This window comes from Dendrobates tinctorius, unplaced genomic scaffold (assembly GCF_039654945.1).
Source record: "Dendrobates tinctorius isolate UK_male_01 unplaced genomic scaffold, ASM3965494v1 ptg000155l, whole genome shotgun sequence".
Lineage (NCBI taxonomy): Eukaryota > Metazoa > Chordata > Amphibia > Anura > Dendrobatidae > Dendrobates > Dendrobates tinctorius.
The window spans coordinates 12,119,097-12,145,316 of NW_027361822.1; the positions used below are offsets into that span (position 1 = coordinate 12,119,097).

General features: G+C 44.5%; 1 protein-coding gene and 1 long non-coding RNA gene across 2 annotated transcripts in view; both read right to left on the minus strand.

Annotated features, from left to right (window-relative positions):
* Window positions 1-26,220, minus strand: part of LOC141051007 (uncharacterized) — an 850,460-nt gene that overhangs the window by 472,012 nt on the left and 352,228 nt on the right. The gene's annotated exons all lie outside the window — the stretch shown is intronic.
* Window positions 12,064-26,220, minus strand: part of LOC141051145 (uncharacterized) — a 29,582-nt gene continuing 15,425 nt past the window's right edge. The window contains exon 2 of the long non-coding RNA XR_012220581.1: window positions 12,064-12,419. This is a non-coding gene — a long non-coding RNA (uncharacterized lncRNA). The remainder of the gene's footprint in view (window positions 12,420-26,220) is intronic.

The window sequence follows — 26,220 nt, forward strand, 5'->3', positions numbered from 1 at the left end:
ACCTGGGGGTTTAAAGTGCTCACTATGCATCTAGATAAGTTCCTTAGGGGGTCTAGTTTCCAAAATGGGGTCACTTATGGGGGAGCTCCAAAGTTTAGGCACACAGGGGATCTCCAAACACAACATGGTGTCCGCTAACGATTGGAGCTAATTTTAATTTCAAAAAGTCAAATGGCGCTCCTTCCCTTCTGAGCCCTGCCGTGCGCCCAAACAGTGGTTCCCCACCACATATGGGGTACCAGCGTACTCAGGACAAACTGGACAACAACTTTTGTGGTCCAATTTCTCTTGTTACCCTTGTGAAAATAAAATATAGCGTGCTAAAAAATCATTTTTGAGGAAAATAAATGATTTTTTATTTTCACTGCTCTACGTTATAAACTTTTGTGAAGCACTTGGGGGTTCAAAGTGCTCCCTACACATCTAGATAAGTTCCTTAAGGGGTCTAGTTTCCAAAATGGTGTCACTTGTGGGGGAGCTCCAATGTTTAGGTACACAAGGGCTCTCCAATCGAGACATGGTGTCCAATAACGATTGGAGCTAATTTTCCATTCAAAAAGACAAATGGTGCTCCTTCCCTTCCGGGCCCTGCCATGCGCCCAAACAGTGGTTTATGACCACATATGAGGTATTGGTGTGCTCAGGAGAAATTGCCCAACAAATTTTAGGATCCATTTTTCCTGTTGCCCATGTGAAAATGAAAAAACTGAGGCTAAAAGATAATTTTTGTGAAAAAATAGTCCTTTTTTTAAAGGATCAATTTGTGAAGCACCTGGGGGTTCAAAGTGAACACTATGCATCTGGATAAGTTCCTGGGGGGGTCTAGTTTCCAAAATGGGGTCGCTTGTGGGGAAGCTCCAGTGTTTAGGCACACAGCGACTCTCCAAACGGGACATGGCAGGCGCTAAATATTCCAGCATATTTTCAATTCAAAAAGTCAAATGGCGCTCCTTCCCTTCTGAGCCCAGCCGTGCACCCAAACAGTGGTTTATGACCACATATGAGGTATCGCTGTGCTCAGGAGAAATTTCCCAACAAATTTTAGGATCCATTATTTCCTGTTGCCCATGTGAAAATGAAAAAAATGATGCTAAAAGAAAATTTGTGTTGGAAAAATTAAAATGTTCATTTTTTCCTTCCACGTTGCTTTAGTTCCTGTGAAGCACCTGAAGGGTTAATAATCTTCTAGAATGTAGTTTTGAGTAGCTTCAGGGGTGCAGTTTTTAGAATGGCATCACTTTTGGGTAGTTTCTGCCATATAGACCCCTGAAAGTGACTTCAAATGTGAAGTGGTCCCTAAAAAAAAATGGTTTTCTAAATTTTGTTGTAAAAATGAGAAATCGCTGGTCAACTTTTAACCCTTATTACTTCCTAACAAAAAAAATTTGTTTCCAAAATTGTGCTGATGTAAAGTAGACATGTGGGAAATGTTATTTAGTAACTATTTTGTGTCACATAACTCTCTAGTTTAACAGAATATAAATTTAAAATGTGAAAATTGCGAAATTTTCGCCAAATTTCTGATTTTATCACAAATAAATGCAAAAATTATCGACCTAAATTTACCACTAACATGAAGTCCAATGTGTCATGAAAAAACAATCTCAGAATCGCTAGGATCCGTTGAAGCGTTCCAGAGTTATTACCTCATAAAGGGACACTGGTCAGAATTGCAAAAAATGGCCAGGTCATTAAGGTCAAAATAGGCTGGGTCATGAAGGGGTTAATTATTATGATACTTTTTTGTTCTTCCTATGATGCATTGTGAATAACTGCTAATGGCCTAATATTAATGGCTGTTCCATATATGGTTCTAATTTTATACATGTCAACATTGTAATCATGATATTATTTTTTGTTCATTTGACTATATTTATTCTCTCTGCATTTTTATTGTCTTATAGTAATGGTGGGATCATTGATGTTTGTTTATCTAGGTAAGCTGTTTGGTTCTTGTTTTATTGATTATGTCGGTAATTATGCCTTAAATACAAATACACAGTCATATGTAAAAGTTTGGGCACTCCTATTAATGTTAACCTTTTTTCTTTAGAACAATTTTGGTTTTTGCAACAGCTATTTCAGTTTCATATATCTAATAACTGATGGACTCAGTTATATTTCTGGATTCAAATGAGGTTTATTGTACTAACAGAAAATGTGCAATCTGCATTTAAACCAAATTTGACCGGTGCAAAAGTATGGGCACCTCAACATAATAGTGACAGTAATATTTCGTAGATCCTCCTTTTGCAAAAATAACAGCCTCTAGTCGCTTCCTGTAGCTATTAATGAGTTCCTGGATCCTGGATGAAGGTATTTGTGACCATTCCTGTTTACAAAACAATTCCAGCTCAGTTAAGTTTAATGGTTGCCGAGCATGCACAGCCCGCTTCAAATCATCCCACAGATGTTCAATGATATTCAGGTCTGGGGACTGGGATGGCCATTCCAGAACATTGTAATTGTTCCTCTGCATGAATGCCTGAGTAGATTTGGAGCGGTGTTTTGGATCATTGTCTGGCTGAATTATCCATCCCCTGCGTAACTTCAACTTCGTCACTGATTCTTGCACATTATTGTCAAGAATCTGCTGATACTGAGTTGAATCCATGCGACCCTCAACTTTAACAAGATTCCCGGTGCCGGCATTGGCCACACAGCCCCAAAGCATGATGGAACCTCCACCAAATTTTACTGTGGGTAGCAAGTGTTTTCTTGGAATGCTGTGTTTTTTAGCCTCCATGCATAACGCCTTTTTGTATGACCAAACAACTCAATCTTTGTTTCATCAGTCCACAGGACCTTCTTCCAAAATGTAACTGGCTTGTCCAAATGTGCTTTTGCATACCTCAGGCGACTCTGTTTGTGGCGTGCTTGCAGAAACGGCTTCTTTCGCATCACTCTCCCATACAGCTTCTCCTTGTGCAAAGTGCGCTGTATTGTTGACCGATGCACAGTGACTCCATCTGCAGCAAGATGATGCTGCAGGTCTTTGGAGGTCTGTGGATTGTCCTTGACTGTTCTCACCATTCTCTGCCTTTCTGATATTTTTCTTGGCCTGCCACTTCTGGGCTTAACAAGAACTGTACCTGTGTTCTTCCATTTCCTTACTATGTTCCTCACAGTGGAAACTGACAGGTTAAATCTCTGAGACAACTTTTTGTATCCTTCCCCTGAAAAGCTATGTTGAATAATCTTTGTTTTCAGATCATTTGAGAGTTGTTTTGAGGAGCCCATGATGCCACTCTTCATAGGAGACTCAAATAGGAGAACTACTTGCAAGTGGCCACCTTAAATACCTTTTCTCATGATTTGATACACCTGGCTATGAAGTTCAAAGCTCAATGAGGTTACAAAACCAATTTAGTGCTTCAGGAAGTCAGTAAAAAGTAGTTAGGAGTGTTCAAATCAAGAAAATGAAACGGGTGCCCATACTTTTGCACCGGTCAAATTTTGTTTAAATGCAGATTGCACATTTTCTGTTAGTACAATAAACCTCATTTGAATCCAGAAATATAACTGAGTCCATCAGTTATTAGATATATGAAACTGAAATAGCTGTTGCAAAAAACAAAATTGTTATAAAGGAAAAAGGTTAACATTAATAGGGGTGCCCAAACTTTTACATATGACTGTATGTAATTAGTTAGAATCACTACTTTGCACCTTGCACATTGCTTAATGATCATGTGGTATTTCTGACCCGTGAGTTATTATTTATTGAGCAATTATCTTATTTTTGCAATTGCACATAGTCACTTTACATTCTTATTTATATTATTATGCCTATGTGGAGTCCCTGATGCTTCGTCACATTCTTCAGGCTGACGTCCGGTCTGTGTCTACGTCATGTAGGGCTTGGTGCTGGCCCGCTCGCGTGACTAGGATCGTGATGTTCATCTCCAGGCGTGGGACGCAAGGGTGACGGGATTCGCGGCATGCGCACAATGAGTTCATAACACGGTCATTTGACCGGAATCACTGTGTAAACTGTATGTATCTCTGCACTTTAACACCTTGTCATTCTAACACGTACATCAACATGTGCTTATATCACCCTACATGGGTCAATATAATAGCATTGCTACAGGCACCACCATTTCCCAATGGCCATTTTTATACTAGTAAACTGGCCATCATTGAGCGCTGCCTCGATTATGTTTCCATTTAGTTCATTCCCAGTATACGCTCACATGTGCACATGTATTGTTGTTAGCACATTTGCACTGTGCCAAGTGTATCAGTGGATTTTTGTATTCAGCTGCTTCTTCGGACACACAATCTCTATAGTCTTTAGATTATCCACATTATTATTTGGATATGCACCCCCGGTCATCTTGTTGTATTACTCTCGCACATCTATTGATTGGTTAATAAAGTTTAGATATTCAGTAACACGATCTATATTTGTCCTTTACTCTGTTTTTTTTTTCTTGTAGTCTCTGCAGAATGAAAAGCACAAAAAACAGACTGGTGAAAAAATAAAAAACATACACTTCTATCGCCAATCTCCTGTCTCTGTCCGGTCCTCCGCTGGCTCGCTTACTCCCACCTGAATTCCCTATTCGCAGCCTCCTTACTAACAGCCCAGCACCTTGTAATTCAAGTGACACAAAACGGAGAACACGAGAATTGGCCGGTCCTACGTTCTCTGCACAGATGAGAGCATGTTCACACTGAGCAAGTGACAGATGTGATAGTCTGGAGACGCCGTGGTGAATGTTATGCAGTCTGCACCATCACCTGGTAGGACGGGTACTATGTGACAGCCAACAGCTCCTGACTGCTATTAGGTACCAGGATGAAATTCTCAGAGCCATTGTCAGACCTTACCACAGTGCAGTGGACCCTGGGCTCCTCCTAGTGCAGGACATTACTCGACCTCATGTGAACAGACTGGGTACGCAGTTACTGAATGATGAAGGTATTGATGAGTCCATGATCCCCAGACCTGGTGCAATTTGTACAGCCACACAGGGGTCCAAGAGGTTAGGGGGCCACTACCACCTCCAAAACAGGCCCAGACCTGAATCCAATTGGGAACCTCTAAAACATTATGCATCAATGCATCTAATGCCGGGGTCTGGGAGGCTGTGGTTGGTGTTGCCCAAAAAGCTGATTGCAACAGACTCCATGGATGAGCGACTTATGTCTATTAATGTACAGAAGGGAGGCTATATTGGGCACTGATATATATTTTTTAAATGCCAGAAATGTATTTTTTAACTTTTTGAGTTCCTTGATTATTATTCTCACTGTAAGAGGAAAATAAACAAATGAGATGAGAAAATGTATGTTTTTCATTTAGTTGCATAATAATTCTGCACAATAATAGTTACTCAATACTTCTGCGCACAGAGATATTCTCCTAAGAAAGAAAAAACTTTATTTTTAATTTCCTAAATATTCAGGTTTCAGATTAACATTTTGAATCAATCAGCAGCACAATAGTTGTTCCATAATAAAATGAATCAAAAATACAAATTGTGCACACAGGGTGTATATGTACATGCATACAGCCGCAAAAATTTGGTTCATCATCCTTTAAATTTCATTTCTATCTATTATCTATCTATTTCTCTCTCTATCATCTCTCTCATGGTGACATCACAATAAAACCGATGTCACAAGTGATGTGATGACATCTTCACATTCTATATTCTATTGTACTAGCCTAAGGGAAATCACTGCCTTACAGACTCCCAAGGGTGAGGCAACCCCTTTTGTTTTACGTGATGAACGAAGCAAAAATTCATTCTAAAATGGATAAAGAGAGAAGAAGAGCCCAAAGAGATCGGGTTCTGAGAGAGAAGAGAGGAATAAATGAAGAGCAGGTACCATTGTTCGCTTTAGGGCGAAAAGACTCTATATTACCGGACATGGACACTGAAGCCTCAGAAATGGCATCCAAACGACAAACTCAGGAGAAAATGAGAAAGTCAAAAAGGCATGAGATCCTTACAGAGAAAAGGAAAATGGAGACCCTCATGGAGTCTCACTCTGCAGCCTCCGCTGAGCTTCAGAGGGCCATTCTTATCTCCTTGAAAAAAATCGGAGATCTGGTCCCTGAAATACGGAGGAGGAACAAAGAAGACATCCTCAATAAGTGGAGAAACATCAGGGCAGAGTTAGAGCTGGAAGAGGTTCTCCAAGAAACACCGAGACATGTCACATTCTCCAGATCTGAAAGTCTGGAGACAGCGAACCTACAAAGAGCGGCAGCCCAGAAGAGGATCAGGAACAGCAGAGACTGGGTTGTCCAATGTACAAGAGGTCTCATCTATGCTAAACCCATTATAAATGGGAATGGTGCATTACAGAGGTCCAGGACATCAGCTGAAAACATCTCCATCCCAGAGAACAAACAGCTGAGTGATTCTCCACCAAACACCTCACTGGATAAAGAGGGACCAGGTAAGATGGACACTGCTCAGTATAATAAGACTGGGGTGAGTGGGATTATACTTCTAATATTATGTACTGGCCACAGTTATCGAAAGTGCAGAAAAACTGTCATTGTTGTCCATAGCAACCAATCACAATGCGCTTTCATTGTTCTATAGAATGTTAAGAAATGGAATCTGTGCTGTGATTCGTTGCTATGGGCAACAGGAACTTTTTGCTAATGGACAGTTTTGATAAATGGGAGCCCAAATATTAGACATTTCCTGCTCATTTACATAATGCTGTATAAAATTGTAATATTTCTTCTGGAGCTATATTTGTTAACCCCTTCTTGAGCTGGTAACTGTACATTTTTTGTCTTACTCCTTATAAAACCAATAACTATTTTTTTAATTTCTCTGACAAAGTAGCCATATGTGGACTTGTTTTTTTAGTGGACAGAGCTGTAGTTTTGAACATTATTTATTTTACCATTCAATGTTCTGGAAAATAGGGAAAAAGATTCAAAGTGTGGGTAAAAAAAGTGATGCTTGTATTATTTTTCTCTGTGTTCATTGAGTGGTAAAAAGGACCTCACAAAATATTTCTCCACGTCAGTGACAACTATGACAATGCTGAATATACATAGGGGTTTTCATTTTACTTGATGTTGAAAGAAAATTGTGAATTTAAAAAATAACTGGTTTGTGTTCCCATATTTTGAGACATTGTCTCTTTCTGATTTTGATAGCTTGATGGAGCTGTGTGAGGACTTACTTTTTGCGTGTCGAGTTGTAGCTTTTATTGATACCTTTCCTGGGTAGAGCGGACATTGTGATATCTCTTCATTACAATTGTTTAGGTGGATGCGGCACTCTCACAAAATCAATTTTCATTTTTTTTCTCATTTCAGTGTTTACAGTTAGGGTTAGTAATAATAAATATTGCATTTTTGTGTATCAGACCAATATAGATGTGGTGATAATAGAGATGCAAATTATTATTATCATTGCTATTATTAATGGGAAAGTTTCAGTTTTTACATTTATTTTCTGTTTTCTTCTGTAACAATTTTTTCAGTTACTTCTTTTCTTTAGTCTCCTTAGGGGACTTGAACCTGTGATCTTCTGATCGCTTGTACTACATACTGTGCTAGAACTGTATATAGCTAAATTAATGTTCTCATATGAAATTAAGCCAGGCTGGTCTTCACAGGAGAAGGAAAGTGAGAGACAGGGGCTTTCAGTAGGTCCAGGTAGTCATTTCAAACAATCAACCCCAGCAATTATATCCTGCAATTGCGTGGACACAAATTGGAAGTCACTTAGTTTAAATACAATTGTCAGCATTGAAATGGATAAACTACAGTAATCGGAGAACGCTCTGGTCGCTGACGTTATAGGCAGGTGGCAGCTATGTAATACAGCAGGCATTGGTACGATGCATGCTCAGCTCCTGAGCCCGCTCCATATATTTACTACACAACCTGACAAACATTTCCATCATATGTTCGCTAAGGGGCTAATAAATCTTGTATCATCTCTTGCAGATGGAATGGATAAGATGTCCATCGACGGAGTGGAAATGATGTCCATCGACACACCATACATGCCGGCACGACGCCTTGGTGATGCCAGTGTACAGATTTCTCCACACAGAGGACTGGTCCACACAGACCAACCTATGGACCTTTACAGTCTTGAGTTCTTGAAAGATCTTGGAAAAGGAGGCTATGGAAAAGTAAGTGTCAATTTATATTTGTCCGTGACCCTCAATGTATCCTGCACAGATACACAGGAGGGATGGACTTATTCATTACAGGATGTTCATATGTAATGATACTTGGAATAAACCAGTGACATGTTACAGAGTAATAGATGGGAGTTTGGTCTGATCTGTTGTGATTTTTCTCCAGGTCAGCTTGGCATCAGATCCGGTCAATGAAGGACTGCTGGCCATTAAGATCATGGACAAGAGATCTTGTGAGCACATAATCTCTACAGAGGTAGAAGTCCTGAGACTGGCTGCCGGGTGCCCCTTCCTAATGTCTATGAGGGCGTTTATGGAGACACCTACGGAATATGCAATAGCCATGGACTATATGGCCGGAGGAGACCTGTTTCACCACATGAAAGATTCAATGATGTTTAACACAAAGACAACAAGGCAAATGTCTTATACTGAATCTTAATAATCCGCTGCCTGCACATTGTAGCCCTGGAGCAATAGAGAGTGACAACAAGAGCAAATAATGAGGTGAAAAGGACACGTGTGTGATCTCCTCATGTTCTCCGTATGATTGCGTATGTAACCACTGATCCATCTTTTACTTTCTATTCCACAGACTCTTTGCGGCAGAGATGGTGTGCGGACTCCAATTCCTGCATGAACACGGCGTCATACATAGGTAATCATTTCACCTCCATAAATCTGTCACATGGGACTCTCTGTTGTCTCCTTACATATCTATTGTAGAAAGTTATTTTCATGAATAATCCTCACAATCAGGGTCTGCTCCTTCTCCCTGCAGTGACCTGAAGCCAGAGAACATCCTCCTCCAAGACAACGGACACATCAAAATCTCCGACTTTGGCTTATCAGCCGTGAATGTATCTGAGGGGGACCTAGTGAGGAACATTGCTGGCACTAAGGGTTACGTAGCGCCTGAGGTAAGGAACATCTCTGTGTGATTGGTGCCGATAGCAGGATTGAGGGATAATCTGATCTCTATGTATCCTGCTCACATCTAATCACAGACCGGTACTCATATTCTCTGTGTATCATTCTTCCCGTAATATTCAACTTCTCTCCAATCTCATGTTCCCACAGATAATGAATGAGGAAGGATACAACCATCTGGCAGACTCCTTTTCCTTCGGAGTCATCCTATATATGATGAGTGTAGGTGACTGGCCATTTTACAGCAAAGTCTCACTGGACAAATACCACCAGTCTCTGCGTGAGCACACCCCTTATTTTCCACCAGGGATATGCACTAATACCACTGACATCATAAAAGGGGTGAGTAGTATCAGATGGATAAAGATGACGGTGGAATGCAAGAATAGATAGAAGATAAGATGTGGACATTCCATAGACATTGTGTAATAACTTATCAGTAATAATACATAATCTAATGACTAATGGTCTCATTCATTTTCTAGCTTCTCTGCAAAACTCCATCTGCCCGATTTGCCATAACATCCATCAGGTCCCACCCGTTCTTCCACTCTATAGACTGGAGCGATGTGGAGTGCGGCAGATCCGACCCACCATTCCCATATTACTTTGTAAGTATAACACATACGGACATCCATAATGTTATCACTACCCAGTAACGCACTTACCCACTATACCTCTTATTGTTATATCCCCCAAAACACTGTATATACGGAATGTGAGGAGCTGATTCTCAGACGTGTATATTTCTCTTCTTACAGCAAGACTATTAAGCTGATAACAGTCAGCCCCATTCCAGTAACATCCAGGAATGAAGATTTACATTAATCGGATGAGACGACAAAACTGGACATTCTCATTAACCGGACTGTGACAAACCTACCGAGCTTCCACCACATAACACCCATGTGGATTTGAGCACCAAACATCCAGGGATTTATTCCCGATCGCCATATTTGGGATCAGGAAGGAATTTTTTTCCCTTGATATGAGGAAAATCCATCAACGAGTCCTCGGTTATTTTTCGCCTTCCTCTGGAGCAACATAGCAAGTAATTAAAGGCTGAAATTGAAGGAATTCTTTCAGCAATACTTGCTATGTCACCATCTGGATGACTCATCTACAATGTGGTGGTAAGGAGAAGACTACCGAATATGGACAGACAGAAGGCAGCGGCTGCTCCTACACCTACCGGATATTACAGAAAGAAGGAAGCGGAGGCTCCTTCACCTACTTGGTCATGTACAGACAGAAGGAAGTGGCTGCTCCTTCACCTACAAGGCCATGGACAGATGGAAGGAAGCGGCTGCTCATTCACCTTCCTGCCCATGGTCAGACAGAAGGCCATATGGTTGATCGCAACGCTGTAGGAATCCAGGAAAACTCCAACTACACAGATCACATGTCACACATTCCTGCTCTTCTCCTTTCTGTCATGTGTGATCCCGACCTGGATATCCAAAATCAGCACAAGTGCAAACCAAGGCCCGAGAAGCGGAATCGTCATCATCTGCTCCTTTCTACAGAAAGTCACTGTATTTACACACTTCCTTTTTCATATTTGCATAATATTAACAACTTTTATGCACAAATATATATATAAAACATCTATGTTGCTTTTGGTTAGATTCTTCTCATATACAGACCTGCTTTTTGGTATCTTTAGTAATATGATCAGGGTCAGGACAAGGTATTTTGAAGCCTTAGGCAGATGAAGCCAATGGCGTCCTTCCAAGCAAAGTAATGGGTCAGTAACTATGCTAACAGTACCCCTAAAGCAGCACCTCCACCCTCCGAACGGTCAGGAAATACACTTTGATGACCACTTCCACTAAAATTGTTTCCTTTTTCACCAAAAATACCAGCAAAAGTGAAAAAATGGGGTGAGGCTTAACAGGGAGCACATTTTCAAAGTTTTATATAGAACCAATCATTGTTTGTAGATCATTTACACAATACAAAGGTCAAATAATAATATTCATCCCTGACATCTCATATTTTAGATGTCAAACCCAATAATGGTCATGGGAACTATCATAGCTTAACTATAATGGGGGCTGTTTGGTTTCAATTAATGTCATGCTGTAAGGGTGTGGACTGTATTGCATGTGTTGTGTCATGCATTATATTTATAATGTAAATGGAGATGTGTCCTTCTGACTGAAGAATTGACGGCTGCGCAATGTGGAGTCGGGAGCAGCGCATGCGCATACTGCACTGCAGCACGATTTTATTGAAGAGTGCCTTCGATTAAATGACGCCGTAGTGTGGACACCGCCGACGCCAGCCAATACTTCAGCTGAATGTGGGTAATCGGACACACATCCAGCTGAAGTGTATTGCAGCTCAGGAACATGCCGGTCCGTGCTCCGCAATATAAGTTGCCGGCCAATCAGAGGTCAGCAGCTGATGTCGGCGTGCACGTGACTGGGTTCATGGCAGCGATATCATGCGCCTCCGTGACTTGGACGCTGTAGCCAGGAACTGGCTTCAGAAGACAACCCTTTGCAGGGGAAAAACGAGTAGGAGTGTTTATTATTTTTTTTCTTCTATGTTTCGAACAGCAGTGCAGGCAGTGTGAGGGAACATATGTAGAAATCACAGGTACACGGGATGCACTGACGAGCAGGAGGCAGAGCAAGAGTTAAAGGGTTTATTACAGGGGTTACTCCACACACGGAGAGAAAGAGTTATGAAGGGGAGTAAACTGAGTAATGTATCAGGGTAAGAACTAATGTTTATGAAACTGGTAAACTTATCAGTCTGATGGTTTCCGGGCAGGGGAAGCTTGAAATCCCACGGTAGCGCCGCAAGTAATGCGTGAAGTCTCTCGCCTGATCCTGAAGAAAGTTGAGGCACTGTCTCCTGACAGAAGCGCATATCCTGGCTCTTCTGGGTGAGTGTTACTCCCACAAGGCGTGAAGGTGTATATTGGACTCACTGGACCACTGATGGTGCAGTGGTAGCTGTATACCCGATACACAAGAGACAGGAGAATGAGCTTTCAAACCAAGGATGTTTATTAAAGGAAGCAAACAAACGGAAAAGGTGCCTGAGGGAAGAACCCTCTGGACCATGACACAGTACCACGTAGTGGAGCACCGGGCAAGGTGTACCCCTATACAGGGGCTACTCCGTCGCAACACCAGGTGACTTTAATGCCGCGATACCCGGACCAGAGGGACGACCCATACAGACTGAATAGAGTAGGTGGCAGGAATCCTGGAAGGTCTGTGAGATCTTCTAGCCGGCAATGGTAACTGGCTGATTCCAAGATGAGAGCCTTGGTCAGTCTGGGGTAGAAACCGAAGTGTCCAGAAGGATCCAGGAGAGGGTACTGCCAGCAGAGGATTCTGAGGAGACAGAGAGATTAGGATATTGCAACAGCCTTCAGTATGCAGAGCAAAGCAGAGTGTGGCCTGAGTGGAAGGCAGAGATCCCACAGAATGAACACGTTGTTCAGACACCTCCCTCAAAGGGAGGATCCCTTTTATGCACAGAGCATCATAGCCCTAATAGAGAACAGGTGCCCTGCTGTTGTAAGTATGTGCAGGAAGCGGGGCGCGTCTCCTAAGAGCATTACCAGGAGACCTGCCAAGAGCATGCAGGTTCTTATCAGAGAAAGGGGCCGCTGATTGTCAGGAGCCACAGACTGGCTGAGTAGTACCAGAGGAGCTGTGAGATAGGCGCCGGTCTCCCTGAACAGCAGAGACTGGGCCTGCGGCTGAGGGCATGACAGTGAGGTCCTACATTCCCAGAGCAACGAACGTGGTGTGACGTAGTCTGTGGCACCACTGGAGTGTCACTTAGTTCAGTGGCGGAGGCTGGGGGTGAAGCAACCCGGCTCTGTATGATTTACCTGGTCAGAATTAGGCCACAGCCCGCGGCAGTAAGCGGAGTGGTGCGGGACTGATTCTCAGTCACCGGAGTCAACGGACACACACAAATAAGTTGCTCAGTCAGTGTGTGTATGGGCTGGGGAGCTGCAGCTCGGGCCTGAATTATCATGTAGCTCCACGGAGGGGGAATTAATCTTCTCCTGCTGTACGCTCTGTCTTCCCGCCAAGTGTCCTGCTTCCTGGAACAACTCATTAAGAAAACGCATGTGTATAGAATGCATGTGCGTACGCTTGTCCTTGCGTGCACAGGTGTTTCCATAGACAGTAATGCGTTTATTCGACGCAATCATGCTCATGACTGCGCATATTTGCCGGATTTTTGCCGCTTCCAAAAATCCAACATGATGCGCTCACAACCCCGCCACACACCAAAAAACGCATTTGTATGCTGACGCATGCGAACTGATGCAAATGCATGCACCAGCGTACGCCATGTTGAAGATAGGGAAGCATGATTGCTGCAGATGAACGCAAATAGACGCTAGTGTGAAACCAGCCTTAGGCCGGTTTCACATTTGCGTTACAGGCCGCAGCGCCGGCCTGCGCACGGCCGCTGCTAAGCCCCGCCCCTGCCCGCCCCATCCGGTCATCACCGCCTACTAGCGCACATGGACGCTTGCGATCTGCGCACCCTATCTTTAGCATAGGGTGCGCAGATCGTGCGCTGGCCGTGCGCTAGTAGGATTTTGGCGTGCGCTGCGCACTTTTGAAGGTGCGCCCGTGTGCGCCAAACGCAGCATGTTGTATTTTGGCGCACCTTCAAAAGTGCGCAATGCACGCCAAAATCCTACTAGCGCACGGCCATCGCACGATCTGCGCACCTTGTGTGCTAGTAGGCGGCGATGACCGGATGGGGTGTGCAGGGAGCGGGGCTTAGCGGCTGCCGTGCGCAGGCCGACGCTGCGGCCTGTAACGCAAATGTGAAACCGGCCTAAGATGGTGGTTCCAAGAGAAATAAGAGAACAATTTCCATTTAATGATGAAGACATTGAGATTTGGGATGAGATACCAAAGACTGATCTCCAGGTGTCTAGAGTGGTTAAGAAGACTGCCTTATCGTTTGAGGACACCTACCACCTTTGCGTTACTCTATGCCTGATGAGTAGTCTGGAAAGCTTGCAATTTGTTACCATTTAATGACTAACTGAAAAGATGGTATCAACCACTGAGGACTCTCCAATCTTAATATTTTTCTATCTACTGGCTAACATGGTACAAAGATATACGGTATATCTTTCCTGTACCTCCCACCTTAGAAATCCCCTGGACACAAAGACTGATTGGCTCCTTTACAGAACCTGGGAGGCATCCGCTTGCTTACTGAAACCAAATATTGCAGTGACTAGCATTGCTAGATCCCTCTTTATTTGGTTGGAAGAGCTTGAATCTCCTTTGCTAGAGAAAACATCACGAGACTGAACTCTCCAGTCTGTTTCTATATGAAAACTGGCCACGGGATCTTTATGAGATGCATCGGCTGAATCTCTCTGTACTGCTGCCCACAGTTCAGTCTTATTGAATGGAACTAGAATATCATACACTGTCAGATTCAACTTCCAAGTCCAGGTTGTGTGGTATAACTCTGGAAGGAAAATCACACTGGACTGGTTCTTCACAAGATCCTGAGAATAACTGTGGATAAAAAGAAAGGTTTTGCACATGAAGAGAGAAACAAAAAAAAAAAAATAGGAGAAACTTTTGTTTCCATAGACCAGAGATGTTAAACTCAAATACACAGAAATTCAAAATTAAAAGCTTAAGGACAACTTAAAAAAGGATTGTCCCAAAAACAAAGTACATTTTAGTTAGTAGACATTTGAATAAAATTTTGAAATATATTATCTAAGAGCAGTAAAAAGCATATGGCTCAATGGCATGATTTACAAATGTAATAACAGAATAAAAACCCTTGAATAATACAGGTAATAAACTATGATGCAAACAAAAGTGCCCCCAAACACAATATGATTTTACAGTGAATTCCTTCAAAGTACAATCCACATGCACAGCATGATGACCCTACTGTACCCTCAATCCCCCTGACAAATAATGGTGACCCCATCACAATATGATTCTCCAACTGTAATCCTCACACAGCTTTCCATACAGTATAATGGCCACAAAAAGTGCTCCATATAGTATAATGGATTCCACATAGTCCTCCATACATTATAATGGGGCCTGCATTGCTTTCCATACAATACAATGGCCCCACATAGTCCTCTATACAGTATAATGCCCCAGATGGTGCTCCATACAGTATAATGCACCCTACATAGTGCTCCTAATAGTACAATGGCCCCACATAGTGCTCCATACAGTATAAAAGCCCTACATGCAGTACAGATCTTTTAGGGGCTTTTTCTCAACATTTTAAGTTACTGGGGACATTCTTTACTAATTTACATAAGACATGCCAGTGTTGTGTAGACTGCCCTAATAGCCTGTTCCTGTGTTCCATGCCAGTGTTATGTAGACTGTGCTAAGCGTGTAACAGTACAGACACAGAGGGATAATGGATGCATAAAGAAAGTGGGAACAAGATGCGGGGAACCTGGTTATGGTAAAACTTTTGGCTCTGCCACACAGGGATAGATTAGGTTAATATGTTGAGGTGATCGGCCGGTCTGAATATATGCGTTTTCAGGGCATGCTTAAAATTGTGGGGATTGGGGACTAATCATATTGACCTGGGACGTGCATTCCAAAGAATTGGCGCAGCACGTGTAAAGTCTTGGAGATGGGAGTGGGAGGGTCTGATTATTGAGGATGCTAACCTCAGGTCATCAGCAGAACGGAGGGCGCGGGTAGGGTGGTATACTGAAACAAGGGAGATGTAGGGTGGTGCTGAGCCATGGAGGGCTTTGTGGGTGAGGGTAATAAAGTTTATGCTGAATTCTGGAGTGGATGGGTAGCCAGTGTAATGACTGGCACAAGGTAGAGGCATCGGTGTAACGATTGGTGAGGAATATGATCCTGGCTGCAGCATTCAAGACAGATTGGAGAGGGGAGAGTTTGGTAAGAGGGAGACCGATTAGAAGAGAGTTACAATAGTCGAGACGAGAATGAATAAGAGAAACAGTAAGAGTTTTTGCAGAGTCAAAAGTAAGAAAAGGTCGAATTCTAGAGATGTTTTTGAGGTGCAGATGACAAGAGCGAGCCAGTGATCGAATGTGGGGGGCAAAGGAAAGCTCGGAATCAAGTATGACCCAAAGACAGCAGGCATGTTGCTGGGGAGTAATAGTGGAGCCACACACAGAAATGGCAATGTCGGGTATAGGTACAATAGTAGAGGGAGGAAACACAAGGAGTTCAGTCTTTGACAGGTTCAGTTTCAGATATAGTGAGGACATGATGTTAGACAATTGCCGGTGTTTTCTAGAAAGGCTGGCGTGATGTCAGGAGAAGAAGCGTATAATTGGGTGTCATCAGCATAGAGAGGGTACTGGAAACCAAATCTACTGATTGTTTGACCAATAGGGGCAGTGTACAAGGAGAAGAGGAGGGGATCTAGGACTGATCCTTGAGGAACCCCAACAGTAAGGGGAAGGCGAGAGGAGGAGGAACCGGCAAAAGATACAGTAAAGGAGCGGTCAGAAAGATAGGAGGAGAACCAGGAGAGAACGGTGTCCTTGAGGCCAATGGAACGGAGCATAGTGAGGAGGAGCTGATGATCCACTGTGTCGAATGCTGCAGAGAGATCCAAGAGAATTAGCATGGAGTAATGACCATTTGATTTAGCTGTTAGTAGATCATTAGAGACTTTAGTGAGGGCAGTTTCAGTAGAGTGTAAGGAGCGGAAGCCGGATTGGAGAGGGTCGAGAAGAGACTCAGAGAGATAGCGGATAAGACAGGAGTGGACCAGGCGTTCCAGGAGTTTAGAGATGAAGGGAATATTAGAGACAGGTCTATAGTTAGCGGCACAGTTTTGGTCGAGGGATGGGTTGTTTTGTTTTTTTTTTAAGTAGTGGATGTATGATGGCATGCTTAAATGAGGACGGAAAGATACCAGAAGAGAGAGAGAGAGGTTAAATATTTTAGTTAGGTGAGTGGTGACAGCAGGGGAAAGGGACTGGAGATGTGACGGAAATGGGTCACTGATGCAAGTGGTTGGGCGAGAAGATGCAAGGAGCCCGCTTACTTCTTTTTCTGTGACTGGTTCAAAATCAGAGAGTGAGCTAGATGCAGTGGGGGAGGGAGGACAGTGCATGGTATGAGGTGATTGGGAGATAATTTCCTGTCGAATCTGGTCAATTTTTTCTTTGAAGTAATTGGCCAGATCGTCAGCTCGGAGCTCCGTGGTTGGGGCCTGTACTCTTGGGTTGAGTAGAGAATGAAAAGTGTCAAAGAGACGTTTCGGGTTATTGAACAGTGAGGTGATGAGGGTGTTGAAATAGGTTTGTTTGGAGAGGTGAAGGGCAGTGTTGTATGTTCGAAGCATAAACTTATAATGGATGAAATCTTCGTGTAGATTGGATTTTCTCCACAGACGTTCGGCGCACCTGGAGCATCGCTGCAGGAAACGTGTTTGCAGGGTGTTCCAGGGTTGTCGCAGTCTGTGTTGTGGTGTTCTATTTATAGGGGGTGCAAATTCATCCAGGGCACTTTGAAGTGTTTCATTGTAATGCTTCAATGCAGAATCAGGACATGAGCGGGAGGAGATAGGGGCCAATGAAGACTGCAAGTTCTTCGTAAGTTTCTGGGTGTTAATGGGCTGTATGTTTCTCTAAGTATGGACAGTGGGGGTGACCTGAGCGGCCTGGCAGTTCTTGATAGAGAATGAAAGAAGATTGTGGTCAGAGAGCAGGAGAGGGGAGTTTGCAAAATCATCCACTGCATAAAGCAGAGAGAAGACCAAGTCGAGGGAGTTTCCGTCTTCATGCGTTGGAGAATTGGTAAGCTGCAAAAGGCCAAACGAGGAGGTTAGTGATACAAGGTGAGTAGCAGATGGGGAGAGGGGAAGAGCAATGGGGATGTTGAAATCTCCCATGATGAGGGTAGGGATGTCACAGTAAAGAAAATGTTGAAGCCAACTGACAAAATGATCCAGGAACTGATGGGAGGGGCCGGGAGGACGATACACAACTGCCACTCGCATGGAGAAGGGGGTGTAGAGTCTGACGGCATGGACCTCAAAAGAAGGTAAGACTAGTGAGGGTAGTTCAGGGATAAACTGAAAGGTACATTTTGGTGATAGAAGCAGACCAACGCCTCCACCTGCATCACCTTCCTCAGGCGCACGCAGGAGACAGGACGTTCTGCGTTATTTGTTAGACCCCAGTTCCACAGAACAAATAATGAGGCCAGAACATGTGGCGGCCATGTTAGATTGGATGGCTGAGAGTGCCTCCATTTCCTTCACATTTTCTTCCACCCAATGCTCTGCAGAAAGCATTCAGTTGGCACTTGAGGATTTTAGTCATCGCTCTTCCACCTCAGCCCCTTGTAAATCATCCAACAAGTCTGAACCCCAAGTTATGCAGCAGTCTCTTATGCTGTTTAATGAGTCTGCTGGCTGGGATTCCATGGCCCATCCTTCTGGCCTTGCCCCAGAAATGGAAGAGAATGAGTGCACTGATGCCCTACTACTCATTGGGTTGAAGCACAAGTATGTGGGAAAGCCAGTGCACACAGTCAGTATACCACTGCAACACATCTGTAGGGATGAGGAACCACAGGTACCGACTGCTGTAGCTTTTTGTAGTGTGCTGACTGTCAAGGAGGGCAAGGGTCAGGACTGAATGGAAGATGATGTGGGGGTTGATGAGGTCCTTGACTCCACATGGATCAAAGGGCCTCATATTGATGTGTGCAGTTCGGAAGAAGAAAAGGTGGTCACGCTTCCCAATCAGCACGAAATTACTAGCGTATGACATTCCATCTGCTGGGCACAGTCAGTTTAAAAAAAACTGATGTCTGTGGCTGTCCTGCAGTACGTTGTTCCCAGCTGCCAGGTAGGCCATCCTTGCCCTGCACACACACATTTCTGATCAGATAAGATGTGTACTGTGCAAAACCATCTCTGGCAAGATCTATGTTAGAACAGATGTGTGGACCAGTAAGCAAGAACAAGGACATTACCGCTCCGTAACTGCTTACTGGGCAGTCAGTAGTAGGGGCAGGGACAGAGGCGAAAGACATTCCAGCAAACATCCTAACACCACCAACGATTGGTGGACATTTCTCTGTAGATGTATATATTTCTCTGTATATAGTGAGCCCCACACGACCAATTTCAGCACAGGCAGGAGCACACGCTTGCAGCCTGGTCTGCAACTTATCTGTTTGGGGGACAGATCACACACCATGCAGGAGCTCTGGACGGGGATCAAACAGCAGACTGATGAGTGGTTGGTGCCCGTGAAACTCAAGCCTGGCCTGGTGGTGTACGATAACAGGTGAAAACTGGTACCAGCTCTGGGCCTAGCCGGTTTTATTATGCTTTGCTTACAGAGCGCCATCATATTCCCCTACGCTTTACATATATTGCGCGATCCGGCGTCGTGCCGGAACGCCGGATCCGGCAAATGTTTAGTAAAACCGGATGTGACGGATCCGGTTTTCTGCCGGATCCGTCTTTTTCTTGACAGACAAAACCGGATCCGTCTCATCCGGTTCATCCGTTTTTCGACGGATTACGCCGGATCCGGTTTTTAAAATTGACCCTTGTGGCCTTCCGAACGGGATTGGCTACTGGAAAACTATATATAGCATGTTCCTACAGCCCTTCTTTGACAGGTTGTAGAGGAGAAAGTGCAGGTTGGAGAGAAGAGCAAGTTATTGGCGAAGATGGATGTTGTCATTGGAAATATTTTGAAGAATTTGGCGGATTATATAGCGGAGGCGAATCGTTTGAGGGTGATTGTTCTGGAGAAGGAGAGAGCGAGACAGCAGCGCATCAGGCATCGTAGACGACGTTTGTGGATCCACCCCATCACAGCCAAGAGAATGACGCGTGGGGTCTATTCTACACTCTGCATGGACCTTCGACGAAACCCGGATACATTTTTTGGATATGTTAGGATGAAAATGGAGAATTTTGATTACTTGGTGGAGCGCATTGCACACCTCATAAGAAAAGCGGACACCTATTGCCGCTTCTCTGTTTCACCCACAGAGCGTCTGATGGTGACTTTAAGGTAAGCCACATTTATTGGATGTGATCGCATCAGAGCACACTTTCACTGCAATCTTGTTGGTGGTAGTTTGTATCTCCAAGTGTTATAGCTCAGTTTTGGTATGTAATGCTGTGATTTAAAACTAATTTATTGTTTTTTAATTCCCCACAGATTTCTTGCAACTGGAGAATCCCTTTCGTCACTGCATTTCCAGTACAGACTCGGGATTTCCACCATATCTGGAATAGTGAAGTACACATGCCGTGCACTGTGGGACTCCTTAGCTGAAGAGTTTTTACCAGAGCCCACAACAGAGAGGTGGATTGAAATTGCTGACAAGTTTCAACAAATATGTCAGTTTCCCAACTGCTTGGGCGCTGTGGACGGGAAACATATCCGCATTGTAAAGCCAGCTGGATCGGGATCGGAATATTTCAATTACAAGAAATATTTTTCAATTGTCCTCATGGCCATCGCTGACGCGGAATACAAATTTATTGCGGTTGATATTGGGGCCTATGGCCGCTCCAATGACTCTCAAGTTTTCAAACTGTCTGCCATGGGGCGTAAACTGTATGGAAACACCTTCCAGTTCCCACCACCTAGACCGCTGCCGCAAACATCTGGTCCACCTATGCCATTTGTCTGTGTAGGGGATGAAGCCTTCCAGCTGTCAGAACACCTTTTGAAACCGTACTCTAGCAGAGGATTGACAAGACCAAAACACATTTTTAATTACCGCCTCACAAGAGCAAGAAGAATGGTTGAATGTACCTTTGGTATTCTGACAGCCAAATGGCGGGTCCTATTGACTGCGATCAACCTCAAGACAGAAACTGTGGACGAGGTGATCAAAGCGTGCGTGGTACTCCACAATTTTGTTATCTGCAAGGAACCCATTTCCATTGAGGACACCTCTGAAGAAACCACCTTGCAAGATTACCATGACATTACCACTAGAAGTTCTGTGACGGTTTCAGTAATGAGGGACAATTTTGCACTATACTTTGTCACCTCAAGGCAGAGTACACTGGCAGGATGACAGAGTGTGAAAGATTTGTGCCCAACCAAACTTGTGTACCTTCTGTACCAACAGTATATACCTTTGCCAACCAAAGTTGGCTATCTTGTCATGGTCTCTATTTTTAGCTTTAGGCCACAGGTGTGTACCTGGTTGTGTTTTATGCAAAGTATTTCACCTTTTAACAAAAGTTGTGTACATTGTTAGGAAATCACCAACAATAAACACAACTTTTTAGGTGAAATACTTTGCTTCAAACACAACCAGGAACACAACTGTGGCAAAAAGCTAAAATTTACCCACAGTTATATACCTAGTTTTGAATACCATTTCACCTTTTAAATACCCTGTATTTAACCTTTTTCGCCGCAGAAAGAAATGACAGACAACCAGTGTAAAATAATTTAACTTTTATTGAAAAATGTTTTTTTTAGTAAACTTTTTTAAAATTTTAATAAACTTGTTTAATAAAGCTTTGAAACTATAAAACTGAAACCATAAAACTGGTCATTTTTATTTAAATACACACATTATAAATCTGTGTAGTGTGTGGTGGAAATACTGCTGTAGGGGCTGCGGGACACTTCGACACTGGGAGTGTGGAGACAGGACTGGGATCGTGGTGGGGAAGGAACAGTTAGAGGTGAAGGTGTGGAAAAAACTACAGAATGGGTGGACATGTGGGAAGCAGAAGAGGTGGTGGGTGGTGGAGTGGAGGGTTGGGCAGGGACTGTAGGAGCAGATGATGTTGATGGCAAGTTGTATGGGGAAGGAGTTTGGTACGGGGCAGGTTGCTGGAAGTGGGGAGATGTCTGGTACGGGGCAGGTTGCTGGAAGTGGGGAGATGTCTGGTACGGGGCAGGTTGCTGGAAGTGGGGAGATGTCTGGTACGGGGCAGGTTGCTGGAAGTGGGGAGATGTCTGGCACTGGGGAGGTTGCTGGTACTGGGGAGTTTGCAGGTACTGGGGAGGTTGCTGGTACTGGGGAGGTTGCTGGTACTGGGGAGGTTGCTGGTGCTGTGGAGGTTGATGGTGCTGGGGAGGTGGATGGTGCTGGGGAGGTGGATGGTATGTAATAGGAGGGGGAGGATGGAAAGTGGCTGGAGGGGGTGTAGATGTAATAGGAGGGGGAGGATGGAAAGTGGCTGGAGGGGGTGTAGATGTAATAGGAGGGGGAGGATGGAAAGTGGCTGGAGGGGGTGCAGGTGGAGGAACTACTGTGGTGGGAGGAGGAGGTTGGGAGGTAACTTGCTGGAGAGCAGCGTGGCATGAATGCATTACATGCATCTGCTGGGCAGGAGAGAGCGTTTCCATGCGCTCCACAACAGACCTGAAAAAGGTGTGGTTTGGTGAAGATCTTGCTTCTGAATGCATGGTTTGCAGAAGTGTCTTCACCTCCAGAATGCTGGAGTTGATCTGCTGATAGCCTGCGGAGATTTGCTCTGACAAGACTTTTAGACAGTTCTGGAAAGATGCATTCAGATGCAAGAACTCTGGCGCATAAGTCTTTTCCTGACCCCTCTGCCGCTGCCGCCCAGTACCCGCAGGTGTACTAGAGGTGGCAGGGGCAGAAGGGTGGGGTAAAGGGAAAGCGATCTCCTCACCAGCAGCTTCATGTAATGTAGGCGGCCACGATGCTCCTGTGCTGGTGGATGGGACTGATGGGTCGAATGTGTGGGAAGGCTGGGAAGGTGCAGATGTACCGGGGCGGTCGAAGTCTCCCTCGGTGCCGGTCTCCTCAGGGATTGCCTCAGAAGGGTCCAATCGTGCAGGCTCCTGAGTGCTGCTCACCGTGCTGTGGAATAAAGAGAAAAAAAAACAATTAAAATAGTGACATGGTATGGCCCTGGCTGAAAAAAAAAAGTTACATCTAAACATTTTTTTGTCACATGTGGTGTGTAATATTTACCTTCTGGTGAGCATTGTCTCCCGGAGGAACAACAGGGCTCGTGCGTACTTGTACTTGCTCCTGCGTCCTCCAGATCCACTCGGGGCCCGCATCTCTTTATTGAACTCCTTCTTGAAACGATCCCTCACAGACCGCCACCGCTTCACAATTCTCTCCCCTGAAACGAGAAAGGACAAAGTGGTTAGTATACAACATCAGTGTTTCCCAAACTCCAGTCCTCATGGTCCCCAGGGGTCATGTTTTCAGGATTTCCAAAGTAAATAGAAATCCTGAACACATGATCCGTGGGGACCACGAGGACTGGAGTTCGGGAAACACAGGTTTAAATCAAGCAACCGGTACTGTATATACTTACGCTCTTTAATCTGGGCCCGAGCTTCGAGGTCCTCCCAGCGGTCCACAAGGAGCGAACAGATTTCCTCCCAGAGTCGTCGGGTAACAATCAGGTCAGCGTGGCGTCGGTCAGCCATATTCCAGAGCGGCTCCCTTTCTCTGACGAGATCGATGAGGCGGTCGACATCAATCCCTCCATCCTCACCGTCAGAGTCGGGAGCACGCTGTGAAGGCTGTTAAAGAAAAAGACAAAAATAACATAATTAGCCTCCACAAAAGAAATGAAATAAAAAGTGCAAAAAAAACAAAGCAAAAATATTTATACTTACACGCTGGTGACCGCCGCGTTGCTGTCGCCGACGACCCTGGGAGGCACTGCGAGGACTTCTTGGCCGAGCACCAGATTGGGAAGACTAGAGAAGAAAACAAAAAATGTTATGTCTTTGGATGTAGGCATTTGTTTGCTGTATGTGGTCTGCAGAACATTGTTTTCTATGTGTTGTGTGTAGTGTGATGTTGTGTTTCTGCGTTTGATGCAAAAAACTTACCAATTGTGAGCCCACTCCAAGTGTCTGTCCACCCCTTCCTTCTTCTTCTGGGAGCTCCTCTTCATCTTGTGATTCCTGTTTTGAAATAAAAGGCAATGAATACACATATATTACAGAGATGATGGATTTTGGAAATAAAAACTTACCGTCAAACGCTGACGATGCGAGGGAGGGCTCCCAGAAGATGTGCTGTCTTCCTCATGGCCAGACTCCATGGCTGTGGGTGGTGTTTCTGCTGCTGCCATTGCTGCTGCTGCTGCATCTATTGGGCGGCTGTTGAATAAAGAGAAACAAAGGGCCAATGAATATCTTGATATTCCATAGCCCTAGTTTGGAGGAATGGGGGATTTGATAATTACCGTCTCTCATCTGCTGCTGGACTCCCCTCCCGTTGTTCAGCATGCTGCTCCATTTGGGGTGGTGCTGATGGTGCTGCTGCTGCAGATGTCTGCTGCCTTCTCCTGCTCCTGGTTCTTGGCTTGGGTGGCATGTTGGGTGTGGCTGAGGGTCCCATTGTCTTGCTTTTATATATGTCCTGTTGGCAGAGCTACTGAGCATGCTCAGGCCAAAAAAACCGGATCCGGCGCATTGCGGCGCTCATAGGCTTTCATTGTATGAAAAAGCCGGACACGCCGGATCCGGCGTGTCCGGCTTTTTCGACGGATACAAAAAACGTTACAGTCACCGTTTTTTCCAGACGCCGGATCGCGTCACATTGCCGGATCCGGCGAAAATCGGATGAAACGCATGGCCATCCGGCTCGATCCGGCTCTAATGCAAGTCAATGGGGGGGAAACCGGATCCGGCATTGCATTTCGACGGATCCGGTTTTAGTCAAAAGCGCCGGATCGCGCCTGAAGCAGAAAACCTGATGTGTGAAAGAGGCCTTATCCGTACATTTAGCTAATTAGACAATTATACCAGCTGCACCCAGCCATGGTTACGACTATTTGCCATTCACTTAATTTTGGGGCCTACCCCACCAAAAATAAAGAAAAAAAAAAAAAAGGTGTTGGATACTTCTTCTGCCTCCACTTTCTCCTCATCCTACAATTGGATCTCGGCCTCCTAGTTCAAGATAATAGTTTGTTTTTGCATTTAACTTCTGTTATTTTTATTAGTTCTCCTTAAAAAAAAAAATATATATATTATATATATATTGTGAGGTGCCAAAGGGAGAGGTACTAGAAAACAGGTATATTTCTCCCCGTTTCATTTCATGTGTCTCCCTGTACTGATGATGAAGCCAGTTTATTTCACTGTAATCCAGTCCTGGTTTCCTTAGTGATCAGCATGGAAAGGACTGGTAGTTCCCCCTCCACTAATTCAATCCAGGTTTTGGTTTCCTGACTGGTCCAGCTGATATAATCAGGAGGAGCTGGAATCTCTCAGTCTCTCTGTCTGCTGAGCTGGGAGCTGACACAGTAAGATAACATGGACTTGTTTGCTGTTATATAGGTTTATTTTGTAGTTAGCCTGCTATTGTTAGTTAGTGGCCAGACGGCCTTAGACGTTTTATTTCATGTTTGGCATGTGTAACATTGGATAACAAGTGTGCACAATAAATATGCCGTGTCCATATTGCTAGTCTGCTGAAGTGACTTCATAGCCACACGCTTGTGCCAAAGCAAAGATCCCAGCTGAGCTATCTATTCCCCACAAATGGTGTTTCGAATGCGGGCAGTTGTGGCTGCTGGACTGTGACTGCAGAGAAAACGCTGTGTATGTCCTGGCTGAAAGCTTCTGCGCTTTTGAAGAGCCAAGAGTCCAGTAATATGGAGGAACTAGTGAAGCAGTTATTGCAAGCAAATGTGCAGCAACAGCAGACTAATGCTTGCTTCCAGAAGGCTCTGGAGCAGCAACACCAGATGCAGCAAGAGCAGTTGGAGGCAATAAAACAGGCCTTGGTTCGGCAACCCCGAGATGAGGGAGACCGTGCACAAAGCGCTGCTAGTGCGCAGAAAGCCGTACAGAAGACTTTGCTTAAAATGACCGCAGACGATGATGTGGAAGCATACCTCACCGTGTTCGAACGTATTGCAGAACGTGAGCACTTGCCACTGGACAGATGGGCTGAGGTAGTTGCTCCATTTCTGAGCGGAAATCCACAAAAGGCCTATTACGATCTGAGTGGAGCGGATGCTATGGACTATATCAAACTCAAAGGCGAAATCCTGGCAAGGCTGGGAGTAAACACGTATGTACGCGCACAGAGGGTGCATTTATGGACTTTTGTGGAGCATCAGCCAGCCCGCTCACAAATGCATGATCTCATCCATCTAGTAAAAAAATGGCTGCAACCGGAGGCTTTGACGTCAGCACAGATG